Source organism: Bos indicus x Bos taurus, chromosome 1 (assembly GCF_003369695.1).
Source record: "Bos indicus x Bos taurus breed Angus x Brahman F1 hybrid chromosome 1, Bos_hybrid_MaternalHap_v2.0, whole genome shotgun sequence".
Taxonomy (NCBI): domain Eukaryota; kingdom Metazoa; phylum Chordata; class Mammalia; order Artiodactyla; family Bovidae; genus Bos; species Bos indicus x Bos taurus.
Window position 1 is genome coordinate 58,279,007 of NC_040076.1, and position 13,997 is coordinate 58,293,003.

General features: G+C 41.0%; 1 protein-coding gene across 2 annotated transcripts in view; it reads left to right on the forward strand.

Moving 5' to 3' along the window:
• Nucleotides 1-337: 337 nt before the first annotated feature.
• The window catches only part of GRAMD1C (GRAM domain containing 1C), a 99,421-nt gene continuing 85,761 nt past the window's right edge, over nucleotides 338-13,997 (forward strand). Inside the window, exons 1-2 of one of the 2 annotated variants that reach the window (XM_027523567.1) lie at nucleotides 385-436; nucleotides 7,319-7,466. The gene's annotated coding sequence lies outside the window, so the exon portion shown is untranslated. Of the gene's footprint in view, nucleotides 437-7,318; nucleotides 7,467-13,997 lie in introns of both variants that reach the window. The other variant, XM_027523490.1, reaches the window with a different exon arrangement.

The window sequence follows — 13,997 nt, forward strand, 5'->3', positions numbered from 1 at the left end:
CTTCCAAATGTCTCTGACGAGTCCCCACGGGGCACCTGTCAATACACTTTTAAGTCCTCCTGGGTATTTTTATGGAAGAGAAACCACAGCTATGGTGTTTCTCAGCCACGCTTGGCAAAGTTTACGCCGCCGTCACGCTCAAGACACCCAAAGGTTGACTCAGCCTGCTGCCTAACAACAGTACATCCTGAGGGACGGGAGTGGGGGTGGAAGCTGGGAGTCCTGAGCGGCCCCCAGAGGGCGCCAGACGCCCCGAGGAGACCCAAGGTGCCCCTCGGAGAGCTGGCGTGCGACACTCCCCGGGCCGGGATCCCAGAGCGCGCGCCGGGAGAAGGCGTGGGGCGCGCGCCTGGCCGCCCCCTCCCCGCGGGGCGCGCGTGCGCGGTACTCGGCGGCGGAGGGATCCGCGATGGAAGGCGCCCTGACTGTCTGCCAGGTAAGCGGCGCTGTTCTGGGACGAGTTCCCAAGCGAGTGCTTTACCTGGCAGTTCTCTTCGCGAAGGTTTTTAAAACCCTCTCAGATTGTGAAAATTATTTCCTCTTTTCCCCTTTCTTTTTCTTGTTGCTCATTGGAGTAATTTGCAAAGTTGTTACCGAGGAAACGGTTTCGTGTGCTTCCCGGAGCCTTTCCCTCTGGGCGATGGGGGAGGTCTGCTTTTCTAGGGGAGAAGACTGGCTTCTCGGGGGCGTGGAGTGTGGCATTGGGTCCTGAAATGTCCTGTTCCAAACCTCAGGCCCCGCTGTCGTGATTCTGATCCCGTATCAGGATGATCCAGCCTCACGACGTTCCCTTAACTCTCAACTCTTGATTAAAGGGCTCAACACTCTGCTGCTGCTGCTGCTGCTAAGTCGCTTCAGTCGTGTCCGACTCTGTGCGACCCCATAGACGGCAGCCCACCAGGCTCCCCCGTCCCTGGGATTCTCCAGGCAAGAACACTGGAGTGGGTTGCCATTTCCTTCTCCAATGCATGAAAGTGAAAAGTGAAAGTGAAGTCGTTCAGTCATATCCGACTTTTCGCGACCCCATGGACTGCAGCCTACCAGACTCCTCCGTCCATGGGATTTTCCAGGCAAGAGTACTGGAGTGGGGTGCCATTGCCTTCTCCAGCTCAGAACTCTAGATAGTTTAAATCACGGTGTGGTGTGAACCACGTTTTCGGTTTCAACTACCTTGGTTATTTGTTTACTACCTTATCTGATTAACGGAAGGACTTGCTGATTAATCTTAAGGGTGAGATCCCACTTTTGTTGCAGGAGTACTTGCATTTCTGAACACTGTCCTCATTGCTTTTACACTGGTTGTGTGTATGTATGTATTTTACTTTAACAGAATCACAGTTAGAGCAATACCTTTTAATCGAGAGCATTTTACAGTTTACAAAACGGTAGAGGCATTCCAATAATTGTTGGATGAACAAATGAGTGGACTTGGTATTTCAACTGATTCTCAGAACCTTACGGTGAAATAGACCAGGTAAGATATTCATGAGCCCAAGCAGTCATTCTGGAGAAGGTGATGGCACCCCACTCCAGTACTCTTGCCTGGAAAATCCCATGGGCGGAGGAGCCTGGTAGGCTGCAGTCAATGGGGTCGCGAAAAGTCGGATATGACTGAACGACTTCACTTTCACTTTTCACTTTCATGCATTGGAGAAGGAAATGGCAACCCACTCCAGTGTTCTTGCCTGGAGAATCCCAGGGACGGGAGAGCCTGGTGGGCTGCTGTCTATGGGGTCGCAGAGTCGGACACGACTGAAGTGACTTAGCAGTAGCAGAAACAGTCATTCATTAAACAATGTTCCAGGTACTGCGTGTTTGGCATAAATGGTGAGCAACACAGGCATGATCCCTGTTCTCAATGAGCTTATTGTCTAGACTACAGAGAGTTGTTGCCCCGACTGTAGAGTGGAGAAAGCAGATTTAGAGAAGTTAGGTGAAAGTGAAAGTGTTAGTCCCTCAGTCGTGTCCGACTCTTTGTGATCCCATGGACTGTAGCCGGCCAGGCTCCTCTGTCCATGGGATTTCACAGGCAAGAATACTGGAGTGGATTGCCGTTTCTTACTCCAGGGGATCCTCCCGACCCAGGGATCAAACCGGGGTCTCCTGCATTGCAGGCAGTTTCTTTACCATCTGAACCACCAGGGAAGCTTAGAGAGGTTAACTGACTGCCAATGACCTCGAAGCTGATACCTTAGATAAGATTCTATCTATTGTGGCTACTCGGTAAAGCCAGAATGGACTCCTACTTAACATTTGATTTGGAGATGGAAACTGACGAGCACACACACACACACACCCGACACACACACCCCATGAAGAGGTTTATTACTTATATATAAAGGCTTATTACTTAGTGAAGGACATAGTTCATAGCAAAGAGGGAAGAACAGGACAGTCTTCTTAAGCAGACCCAAGGTGACTTGGAAGGACGAGGGAATGAGGCTGGCTCTGGGCTTTTGTGGCAGTTGGGGGGTGGGGTCAAGGGTTCCTGCCTGTGCACAGATTGTTGCTTTGTTTGACTCTGGCATCCACACCAAAAGAAAGGGCACCCAGACTTTTTTTTTTACCAACTTGTGCATTTGAGAGACAGGGAGGAAGAAGGAGGGGTGAGGTTTAAAACTGTCTTCAGGCAAACATGAAAAGATTGAATGAGACTCATTATAATTTACACTTGATGTCTGACTGATGACTGAAATGTACCATTTTTCATTTAGTTGAATTTTGAACTTAAGTAAGCCATCCTGGCTCTTGTATGAGGCCTAGAGACTGAAGTCAGTAAGGAAAATAAAAGTGCCATTGAATACCTTGTTCAGGAGTCCAGTGATGTGTATTTTGAGGAATAAAATGAGTACCTTGGCCACTGTTAGGAATGTCTGGAACTCTTGATGGGGATAAAGAGTGTTCTGGCGAGGCCTTTTATTGTGGCTTTAGTATATGTATCGACACTTGTGACCTTGATTTATATTTTGAGTATCTGAAAACAAGAGAGTTCCAGAGTTCCTTATTCCAAATGGTGCCACTGTTAGGCATGGCCCAAGAGTCTGTAAAAATGTGCAGATAAAGCCAGTTGTTGGCTGGAGCATTCAGGGTTAAGATAACTGTGGGCAGTTCAGTCAGTTTTGCTGACCTCTGGGTCCTTTCCTGCATCAGGGACATCCTGGTTAAAGGATGAAAAGCGGTGGTCTCCAGTGAGCTCCAGCCTGTGGAGGGGTATTGACGCTGTCCACCAAACAGCAGGTGTGTCCATCAGACTAACAATAGGAGTTTAAAGTGTTGAGTGCCTACTGCTTTTCACTCAGTTGAATCCAAATTGGTCTCCAGGTATTCAAAGGGTGTGAGAGAGGGGTGACCTCTTCTTGTCCCATGACAAATGACAAAGGAGTGAGAACAGGGGAGGCCATGCCTGCCAGTAGGTGAGATATGTTGGGAGGCCCAGATTTGATTCTGTCCTGCAACAAGGAGACCAACATGGTGGCTGTGCTGAGCTTGTAAGGTCCTGCTGCCGGGATGGGCAGCTGGGTGTGGTGGGTAGGTTCAGAGCTTAAGAGCCTCTGCTTCTAGGGGCGTCCAGTGTGCTGTCAGTCATTGCTGTTCAAATGACATATTGTGTAGGGGTAAGGAGATTGTTGCATTAGAAGCCTGTGGACAGCTTAGAGGCATCATGAGTGGTTCAGAGACTCCGGGAGTCATGAAGAGAGGCTGCTAAAGTATCTACAGTGAAGGATTCTTTGTGTGCCTGTGTATGTGCTTGTGTGTGTGTTTGGGGGTGGTTTGGGGGAGGAAGTAGCACTGCTGGGAATGTCTGTTATATTATAATTTTGACAACTTTCAGAATCTTTTTTGAGAGGGAGCCCTGTTCAGGGTGGACCGACCTGCAAGTAACAGCATAAACAGGCTTAAGTAGAATTTGTGAACAACTAATACATCACCTCCAGAATCCAAAAGGACCTAAAAGATGTTGGATTTGTGTGTTTTTTTTTTTAATTTAACTTATTTTATTCATGTATCCTTGATTTACAGTGTTGTGTTAATTTCTGCTGTACAGCAAAGTGATTCAGTTTCATTTTTTAATACTCTTTTCCATTATGATTTATCACAGGATATTTAACATAGTTCCCTGTTGGACTTGTTTTAATGTTGTTTCTTGACATTATCAGGGATGGAGTCGCCCTTGGTTTACCAAATAGTTTTCAGGAATTTAACCAAAGTAGCAGGCCTTATACTATGTGTGGAGCAATGACCCATCTTCTTTTCATGAGTATTTGTATGTCCTGAAGGAGTGTATCAAAAGAATGACCTTAGAGGAGAATGTAACATCAATCCTGTGCTCTGGGAGAGACTTGGATACAGTTACCTGTAAAGGCTGTATGGAGTGGCAAGGCTTTCGAGATACCCTGCATGTAAGCCAGGTAAAGGTATATCGTGACCCCCTGGAGGGGAAGGCAAACTGTGACCAAGAGGTCACTGAACAGAACATGTTTATCAAACTTGCAGCATCAGAATATTTATCAGTTTCTGATTGGATGGTGTCAGTAACTTTAATAGTATTGGATAGAGGGACCTTCATGGGTAGGACCATAGCATCAGAGATACACTCATCAACTGTGAGGCACTATTCTTCATTCCATCTTTACCAGGCCACACTGGGCTGCTAAGTAGAAAAATAATAAGGATAATTCCTCTTTCACTAATTGGGTCTTATATAATAAATCTCAATCTTTGAAGGCCTTGTTTTATTTTACATTGAGCTATGTTAACTGTTTTAACAAGAGTTGAGGGTAGTCCAGAGGGTCTCACCTTTATAAAAGCCGTTTTGCAAGCTCCAAAGACTTGATTTAGATTTATTACTCATTGGATCAGAGCACCCTTTGCTACTGCATGATATTTTAGGACAACGTGTTCTGTGATCAGGGAGAATTTAGGCAAGGTAGTTCTGGTAGTTAAGGTGAGACATACATATTTGTTGCCCATTTTATGTTGAGTATTTCCCTAAGATTATAGAGAGTAGCTTGTTTAGATTTAGTTCTGTAAATCTTCAGGAATAACTGTAGTTTGAGCCCAGTATTGACTAAAGCCATGAAGATTTGCCAGTCAGTGCATTTTAGCAGGTGTTGAAGTTCATTCAAAACCTATGCTGTAAATCCCACTCATGGGCATATATTTGGAGAAAACTCTAATTCGAAAAGATACATGCACCCCAGTGTTCATAGCAGCACTATTTACAATAGCCAAGACACGGAAACATCCTAAATGTCCAGATAAATGGATAAGGAAGAAGTGGTACATGTATACAATGTACTACTCAGGCATGGAAAAGAATGAAATAATGCCATTTGCAGCAACATGGGTGTACCTAGAGATCATCATATTAAATGAAATCAGACAGAAAAAGACAAAAATCATACAATGTCACTTATATGTAGAATCTAAAAGAAAAAAAATAAATTTATTTACAAAACAGAAATAGACTCACAGAAATAGAAAACAATTTTATGGTTACCAAAGGGGAGAGCAGGGTGGGGAGGTAGGAAGAGATAAATTAGAAGGTTGGGATTAACATATGCGTACTGCTATATATAAAATTGATAAACAAAAAGGATCTACAGTGTAACACAGGGAACTTTATTCAGTATTTTATAATAGCCAATAATGGAAAGGAATCTGAAAAAGAATATAGATATATAACTGAATCATTTTGCCTTATACCTGAAACTGACACAATAATGCAAATTAACTATGTTTCAATAAAAAATAGTTGTATATATTTAAAAACTCTATGCTGTAGAATTTTATTGTAGAAATTATTTTAATACATTTTGGATTTCCAACTAAGTCAAATTGTGGACTTCTGTTTCAATTACTTTGTGTACTTGTTTCTTCTTCCTGTATACATCTGTGTTTCTCTCTTTCTCTCTCTTTTTTTGGTGGTTAGTGAATGTACTTTGGGTAGAGGGGGTCCTCTCTATTTATATTTATAAGTTTCTTCCTCCAGAGAACCTCAAATCAGTATCACCAGGGTTTGGGGCTTCACCCATGGCAGTGTTTACTTCATAGAACTTAGGAAACTCAAGCTTAAGTTTATTATTTTTTAAGTCAGAGCTCATTTTGTTTTTTAAAAATAGGAGTATAATTGCTTTACAATGTTGTATTAGTTTTGCTAGTTTCTGCTGTACAACAGGGTGAATCAGCTATATGTATACATGTATCCACTCTCTCTTCTGCCTCCCTCCCACCCACATAAGTTGAGTTTGAATTACCCTTTGCTGTGCTATGTGGGTTCTGTGGGTGCTTTTCCCTGTAACCCTGAGGATCAGCATTTTTGTTCAAAGAGGCATAGGTTGTGGCTGCAGTAGTGGCAGTGGTATTTAAGAGTCCTGGTGAGCTTTGTGCTCTTATAACAGATGCCACTTCACCTCCCTTTTCTCTCTTTTTTAGCTCCATAGTGACTACTTTCATGAGTGACCACCTCATGGGCCCATATCTTGTACTGGATATAATCTTTTCCCTAAGCACTGAGGTGGTACTGGTGGTGGTAAAGAATCTGTCTGCCAATGCAGGAGATGCAGGAGACACCGGTTCAATCCCTGAGTTGGGAAGATACCCTGGAGTTGGAAATGACAATCCACTCCAGTATTCTCGCCTGGAAAATCCCATGGACAGAGGAGCCTGGCAGTCTATAGTCCATGGGGTCGCAAAAGAGTAGGACATGAGTAGCGTGTGCCCATAAGCACTCTATATTGAGGGTAGTGCCTGGTTGAGATACTGGATTCATTTAGTTCTTTCACTGTTGGTATAAATCAGAGTTAATTTACCAGTTTCCTTACCAATGGGCAGTAAGGTTGTTTCCACTTTCTTTGTATTAGAAACATTGTTGACCTCATGTGCACATTAAATTGATGAATTGTAGTACATCTATACCCATTTCAAACCAGTTGCATTGCAAATTATTCTCCAAAGAGGTTGAACCAATGGTTACCCTCATTACATTGTATTCATTATTATTATTATTATTATTATTTTTACTGTCTAATTGTTACTGTAGCTGACTGAACTTCTGGAGGCTAAGTACTTTGTGTTTTACTCATTTTTGAATCTCCAGTAGAAACTAAATTACCTAATAAATAGTAGTAATTGGAAAATATATGATGTGTGTATGAATACATGAACTGCAGAAGCAAAAACATATTAATTACTGTTTTCTAAAATCATAAATATTGTCCTTTTCACAATAATCTGTGTATTTTGAGCATTTATTGTTTTCTTTTTAAAATGAGCATTTCTCAGTACGTAATTTAAATTGTTTGATACTTATTTCCAGGTAAGAAATGAAAGGAATTCAAGCTTTGCCGCTGAGTTAAGGAAGAATTAGAGGAAAATCCTACTCCACTTGTGGATGAGAGGGATATAGTGTCAGCTAAAAAACAGGGCCTAATCTATATAATTGGAGTGGTGACTGGAGCTTTTGGGTAATTTATTTTCTTTATTATATCTTCATTTTAACCTTAAATGCAAGATTTCTTTGTCCGTAGCCATTCTTATAGTATTTATAATATTTTCTTATTAGCTTCTACATTTTAGATATTTGAGTTTTAATCTAGAGCCCCAAAGACATTTCTGATTATACTCTGCTTTGCCACTAGAAGGCACTGTTGTCTGGTTTGATGGAGTTGGAACCACCTGCTTCAGTTTCCCTGGGAGAAATCTGCACCACAGAAATGGATTCCACTTACATTGTTGCTCCTTATATTGGCAAGAGACTAATATTACACAGAAACTATAGTTCTCAGTGTTACTGAGAAGCCAGCCATTTTACATAAATTTGATTGAAAGAATTGGATCCTGAACCTAAAAGGAAGTTTAACAATATTTGGCCTGTAGTGTATAATGATTTTAAGATAGGTTTTAAAACTGGAAGTTTCATATTCTGTTTGCACGGTGCTCACCTGGTTGCATATCCTGGATATGCTTCAGGTTTCCCTACTGTGAAATGAGATTCCTGCTTCTTGATTAGGAGCGCAGTCTTTTGTAAGAACAACATTTCTATTACCATGTGAATGCTTGCAGTTATTATTTTAACGGACTCATGCTAAATCCTATGACAGTTATGAGCCATTTGATACAATCTGGTGTAATGCCACTGGAAGTGAAATTTATATAAGATTCTAAGCCATATATAGTTTCAATAGTAGTTCATTAAGAAAGCTCATCTCTTGATCAGGCATACTTGGGAGCAGAATTTCTCATAAGTTTAGAGTAGACTAAAAAAGATATTAATAGGTATAAGGATCAGTTTAAGCACCATCATTCTGTTCATAATTAGCAGCTCATTTATTGAATGCTGTTGAATCTTAACATTAATAACACATTCTTCCTTCCTATTGGAAAACTTAAGATTTTTTGAACCATATCCCTAAGGAAAATATTTGGTTGCTAAGAAATATACAAATAAGTGCACAACCTAAAAAAATATGTCCTCTATGTTGATTACATTGTTTTGATCACATTTTGAGAAAGTTTGACTGTTGTAGTATTTTTTCCTTTCTGCATTGGGTTTTATAGCTTACGTTATTGTTTGGAAAGCCTTTATAACTCCAAGGGCTAAATAGTTACCATGACAGACCTAAAGCATCAAAAAGGGTAAAGCAAGAAAAGAAAAAAGCAAATGAATGAGAGGATTTAGAAATAGAAGGAAAGAGAGAAATAGAGCTTTGTTCTGAGCTTTACTACTCGTTGGTATATTGACCCAGCAGACTTGGCAACACTTGATTAGAAATGCAGAGTCATGGGCCCAACCTTGCACTTACTGGAACAGAATTGTCATTTTTACAAGATTTCCAGGTGATTTGTATGTACATTCAAGTTTTAGAAGCACTGATTTAGTGCTGAATGTCCACTTTGGCCCAATTTAAGTCTCTGTGATGATTGTGAACACTTTGAGGAATTTTTATATGAATTCACATGAAATAGATTTAGAGACAAATATAACATCTCATAAATTTTACTGACCTTTCCAAAGGTCACTTTTCCAGAAACCAGAACCATCATAAGAAGCAAACAGAATTCTAGCTGAGCTATTTAAAATCCTAAAAGATGATGCTGTTAAAGTGCTGCACTCAGTATGTCTGCAGATTTGGAAAACTCAGCAGTGGCCACAGGACTGGAAAAGATAAGTTTTGATTCCAATCCCAAAGAAGGGCAATGCCAAAGAATGTTTAAACTACCATACAATTGTACTCAGTTCACATGTTAGCAAGGTTATACATAAAATCCTTCAAGCTAGGCTTCAGTGGTATATCTGCTGAGAACTTCCAGATATACAAGCTGGGTTTCAAAGACGCAGAAGAACCAGAAATCAAATTGCCAACATTCATTGGATCATAGACAAAGCAAGGGAATTCCAGAAAAATATCTGCTTCTGCTTCATTGACGATGCTAAAGCCTTTGACTGTGTGCATCACAATAAACTGTGGAAAATTTGATCACCTTACCTGTCTCCTGAGAAACCTGTATGCAGGTCAAGAAGCAACAGTTAGAACTGGACATGAAACAGTGGACTGGTTCAAAATTGGGAAAGGAGTAAGACAAGGCTGTATATTGTCACCTTGCTTATTTAACTTCTATGCCAAGTACATCATATGAAATGCCAGGCTGGAGGAATCACAAGCTGGAATCAAGATTGATGGGAGTTACATCAACAACCTCAGTTGATACAACTCTAATGCCAAGAGAGGTAAGAGAAACTAAAGAGCCTCTTGATGAAGGTGAAAGAGTAGAGTGGAAAAGCTGGCTTAAAACTGAACTTTCTAACTATGACAGACCTAGACAATGTATTAAGAAGCAGAGACATCACTTTGCTGATGAAGATCCATATAGTCAAAATTAAAGTTTTTCCAGTCATGTATGGATGTGAGGGTGGACCAAAAGAAGGCGCCAAAAAATTGATGCTTTTGAACTGTGGTTCTGGAGAAGACTATTGAGAGAGTCCCCTGGATAGCACGGAGATCAAACCAGTCAATTCTAGAGGAAATCAACCCTGAATATTCATTGAAAGGACTGATAGTGAAGCTGAAGCTCCAATACTTTGGCCACCTGATATGAAGAGCCGACTCATTGGAAAAGACCCTGATGCTGGGAAAGACTGAAGACAAAAGGAGAAGGGGATGGCAGAGGATGAGATGGCTAGATAGCATTACTGACTCAATGGACATGAATTTGAAGAAACTCCAGGAGATAGTAGAGGATGGCGGAGCCTAGTGTGCTACAGTCCATGGTCACAAAGAGTAGGACACAACTTAGTGACTAAACAATGACAAATGACATCTCAGAAGTTTTACTGACCTTTCCAAAGGTCATCTATCCAGAAACCAGAACTGTCAACAACTTATAAGCAAATAGAAACAAAAAAGAACCTGAATACCTAAATGAGAGTTCACACTGATGGATCTTGTAAGAGGAGAGTCCCTAAGCCTTCATATGGGATTTCTTTATTATTGATTTTTCTTTATAAGCCTAAATAAGAAGATTCCCATTGGGTAGTTGAATAGATTATTTGAGACCTGAATTATTTGGTGATAACAAGAGATGACAGGAGTCACTCAGGGAGTTTAGGAACCTGAGCCTCTCAATGTGACAGCCAAAGGTCTGTGCAGATCATTGACTCTAATATAGCACTGTAACTGTTCAAAATGAAGGTTAAGACGTCTGGAAAATAAATAATACATTTTTTCCCCTCTGCCATTTTAAATCCATATGCTTCCACCACTCACTTCATGTTGCCATTTTCATGTTCTCCTGGCAATAAAGTAGGGGTTGAATTGAAATGTGAAACCATTGGGTGGTGCTTTGGGTGGCGTGGGGGTGGGGACTCTGAAGAGCTCCAGTCCTTTATGTCTCAGTGCAGAAATAATTCAGTGAGAGGCAAAGTGATAGATAAGAAGTGATTTATTAGACTAGGAACACTTGTGAAGCTTATAGGCAGGCGGGCGAGAGGGTGCCACCTCGAGAACTTACTTGAATGTCATTCTTGAATGGACGTCATACTTCCGTCATCAGCTCCTCCTCCAGGTTGGGCAGGGGAGTTTTTCTGTCCCTACATGGTAAAGCTAGGTCAACAAATTATTGTTTCCTAGTAGTATGTGTGCAGAGAGCATGTCTTGACTTACTGAGCTCACTGAGCAGGATGTGGGTCTCATGCTGTCATGGTTTTATTGTTTGGGGCTTGTCTCATGCTTCCGTTGCATTGTCTTGTTGCCAAACAAGCCTGCTTGGTTTTGTGGTTAAGCAGACCTGCTTTCCTGAGTAATCATTAACTTAAAGGGTCTCCCATGTTTTTCCTACTTACAATCCCCTAGTGGGATTAATGTTTTAATCACCTACTTTGTCCCTTTACTCTGTCCCTATCAGAATGAGGGCAGTAAGATGGCGAGGTTCACTGAGGGATCCAGAATTAACACAAGGAAGACCAAGAGCGTAACAGGAAAATATTCATGAGGCACATGACCTGGTAGTTAGCAAAGAATTAGAAGAGTGTCTGAGCTTCCTCAGTGGCTCAGTTGTAAAGAATCTGCCTGCAGTACAGGAGACGCAGGAGACACAGGTTCAACCCCTGGGTCAGGAAGATCCCCTGGAGAAGGGAACGACAACCCACTCCAGAATTCCTGCCTGGAGAATCCCGTGGACAGAGGAGCCTGGTGGGCTACAGTCCACTGGCGTTGCAAAGAGTCGGACATGACTGAAGTGACTGAGCGCGAGCACAGAACTCTTTCACCAGAACATCTGAGGAATCTAGATTTGGGCCTTTTCACTTTGGGAAAGTTTCTGCCAAAGAAGATTGTTTGCTCTATAAAGTTTCGGTAGGTAGAGAGTTAAGCCCCAGGAATCTGAAACATTCACTCATGTGGAATACCTCGTGTATTCTGGCCTGACTACCTGTGTTGATCTAACTGTACTGATTTTATGTTTAGTTTTACCTTATTGAAAAAAATTGGGGGGGCGGGGTTTGGGGCAAGCTACGGCATGTGGTTTCTTAGTTTCCCAACCAGGGATCAAACCTGTGCCCCCTGCAGTGGAAACTTGGCGTGCTAACTGAAGTGAGTTTAGAGAGTAACATGATACAGTTGAACAGATTGGAGATGAGGAAGAAAACACCTCGGGTGGATTGTGTGCTCTGCCCCTGGTGATCTCACTGTGTAGTGCTCTTGACTATGTTGCTTAACCTGTTTGGCCTCAGGTGCTTCACTTGTAAAATTAGACATCGGGCCATAGCATTGCAGCTATGTCTTCAATCACGAAAGAGTGTGTGTTGAATCACGGAAGAGGGTTATGGCTAGCAAGCGCTCATAATTTACAGTCCTGAAAGAAAGTATGTTACATGGGGAACACCTTCCCTTAACATTGTCCCAGTGGTAAAAAGACTGAAAAGTTCTAGATAAGGAGACGTAGTATTTGTCATATTGGAAAATTGTCTTGCTGCTTCCCCACACCAAAAGAAAAAAAATGGTGAAAATGAGAGGATACACTAAAGTGAACCAAAGTTTATTGTCTCCCCTTCCCCAGCCCCAGGTTGATTTCTTTTAGGCCCTATCTATCTGTTCTTATGCTACTTAACAATCTGGCTATTAAGTGTCTTTCTGATAATAGGACTTTAAATCACCACAGCAATAGATGAAATCACCAGCTACCAATTTTTGATTTCCATCTTACAAACATAGGAATCTTGTTTTATTTGTTTAATTTTTTTTATTTTAAAATGAAAGTATTTAATCCTAGTATATGGGGGATGAGTTTTATCATTAATTTTTAAATCCTAATGTAACAGTAAAAATTATGTGAAATGAAGAAATTAAATTTAAAATGAAGTTAATAGCAAGTAAATATTTGTGCTTTGCCCTTTAACAGGAAAAATACATAGCAAAGGGCTTCCCTGGTGGCTCAGTGGTAAAGAAGCTACCTGCCAGTGCAGCAGAGATGGTTTCAATCCCTGGTCCAGGAAGGTCTCACATGCCACAGAGCAACAACTGTGACCACGCACCACAACTGTTGAGCCTGTGCTCTAGAGCCTGAGAGCCACAATTACTGAGCCCATGTGTCCTAGAACCTGTGCTCTGCAATAAGAGAAGCCGCCACAATGAGAAACCTGCACACTGCAACCAGAGAGTAGCCCTCACTCTCCACAACTAGAGAAAAGCCCACATAGCAGCGAAGACCCAGCATAGCCAAAAGAAGAAATAAATGAAACTATTTTTAAAAATTCTTAGAAATATAGCCAAAGGAAAGAAAAAACCCAAGTCAAAACCCTTATTTTCTTTCCTGACGAAAGTAATGATGTATTCCCCATGGATTAGGTCCCAGAGGAAAAGCATACAGAGCTCTGCAGCAGAAACATTTATTTAGTAAAACCTCTTAGTGATGCAGAGCTCGCAGCTATTGGGAGTAGAGAAAGAAATTTTCTGTTATGTAGGTTTATAAGATGACATCCTTTACTGGATTTTTTTTTAATACAAGTATTAATGCTTTGGGTTAAGTACTTACTATAATATTAAGCAGTCTTTTGTACCTTGGTATTTCATTACTATTAAGTTTGCATTTAAAAATATTTGTCCGTGCTTGTGATGGGTCTGTTAAGATTTTCTATTTCTTCCTGGTTCAGTTTTGGAAAGTTGTACTTTTCTAAGAATTTGTCTATTTCTTCCACGTTGTCCATTTTATTGGCATATAATTGCTGATAGTAGTCTCTTATGATCCTTTGTGTTTGTGTGTTGTCTATTGTGATCTCTCCATTTTCATTTCTAATTTTATTGATTTTATTTTTCTCCCTTTGTGTCTTGATGAGTCTGGCTAATGGTTTGTCAATTTTATAAACAAATGGGATATAATTAAAATTAAAAGCTTCTGCACAACAAAAGAAACTATAAGCAAGGTGAAAAGAGCCTTCAGAATGGGAGAAAATAATAGCAAATGAAGCAACTGACAAACAACTAATCTCAAAAATATACAAG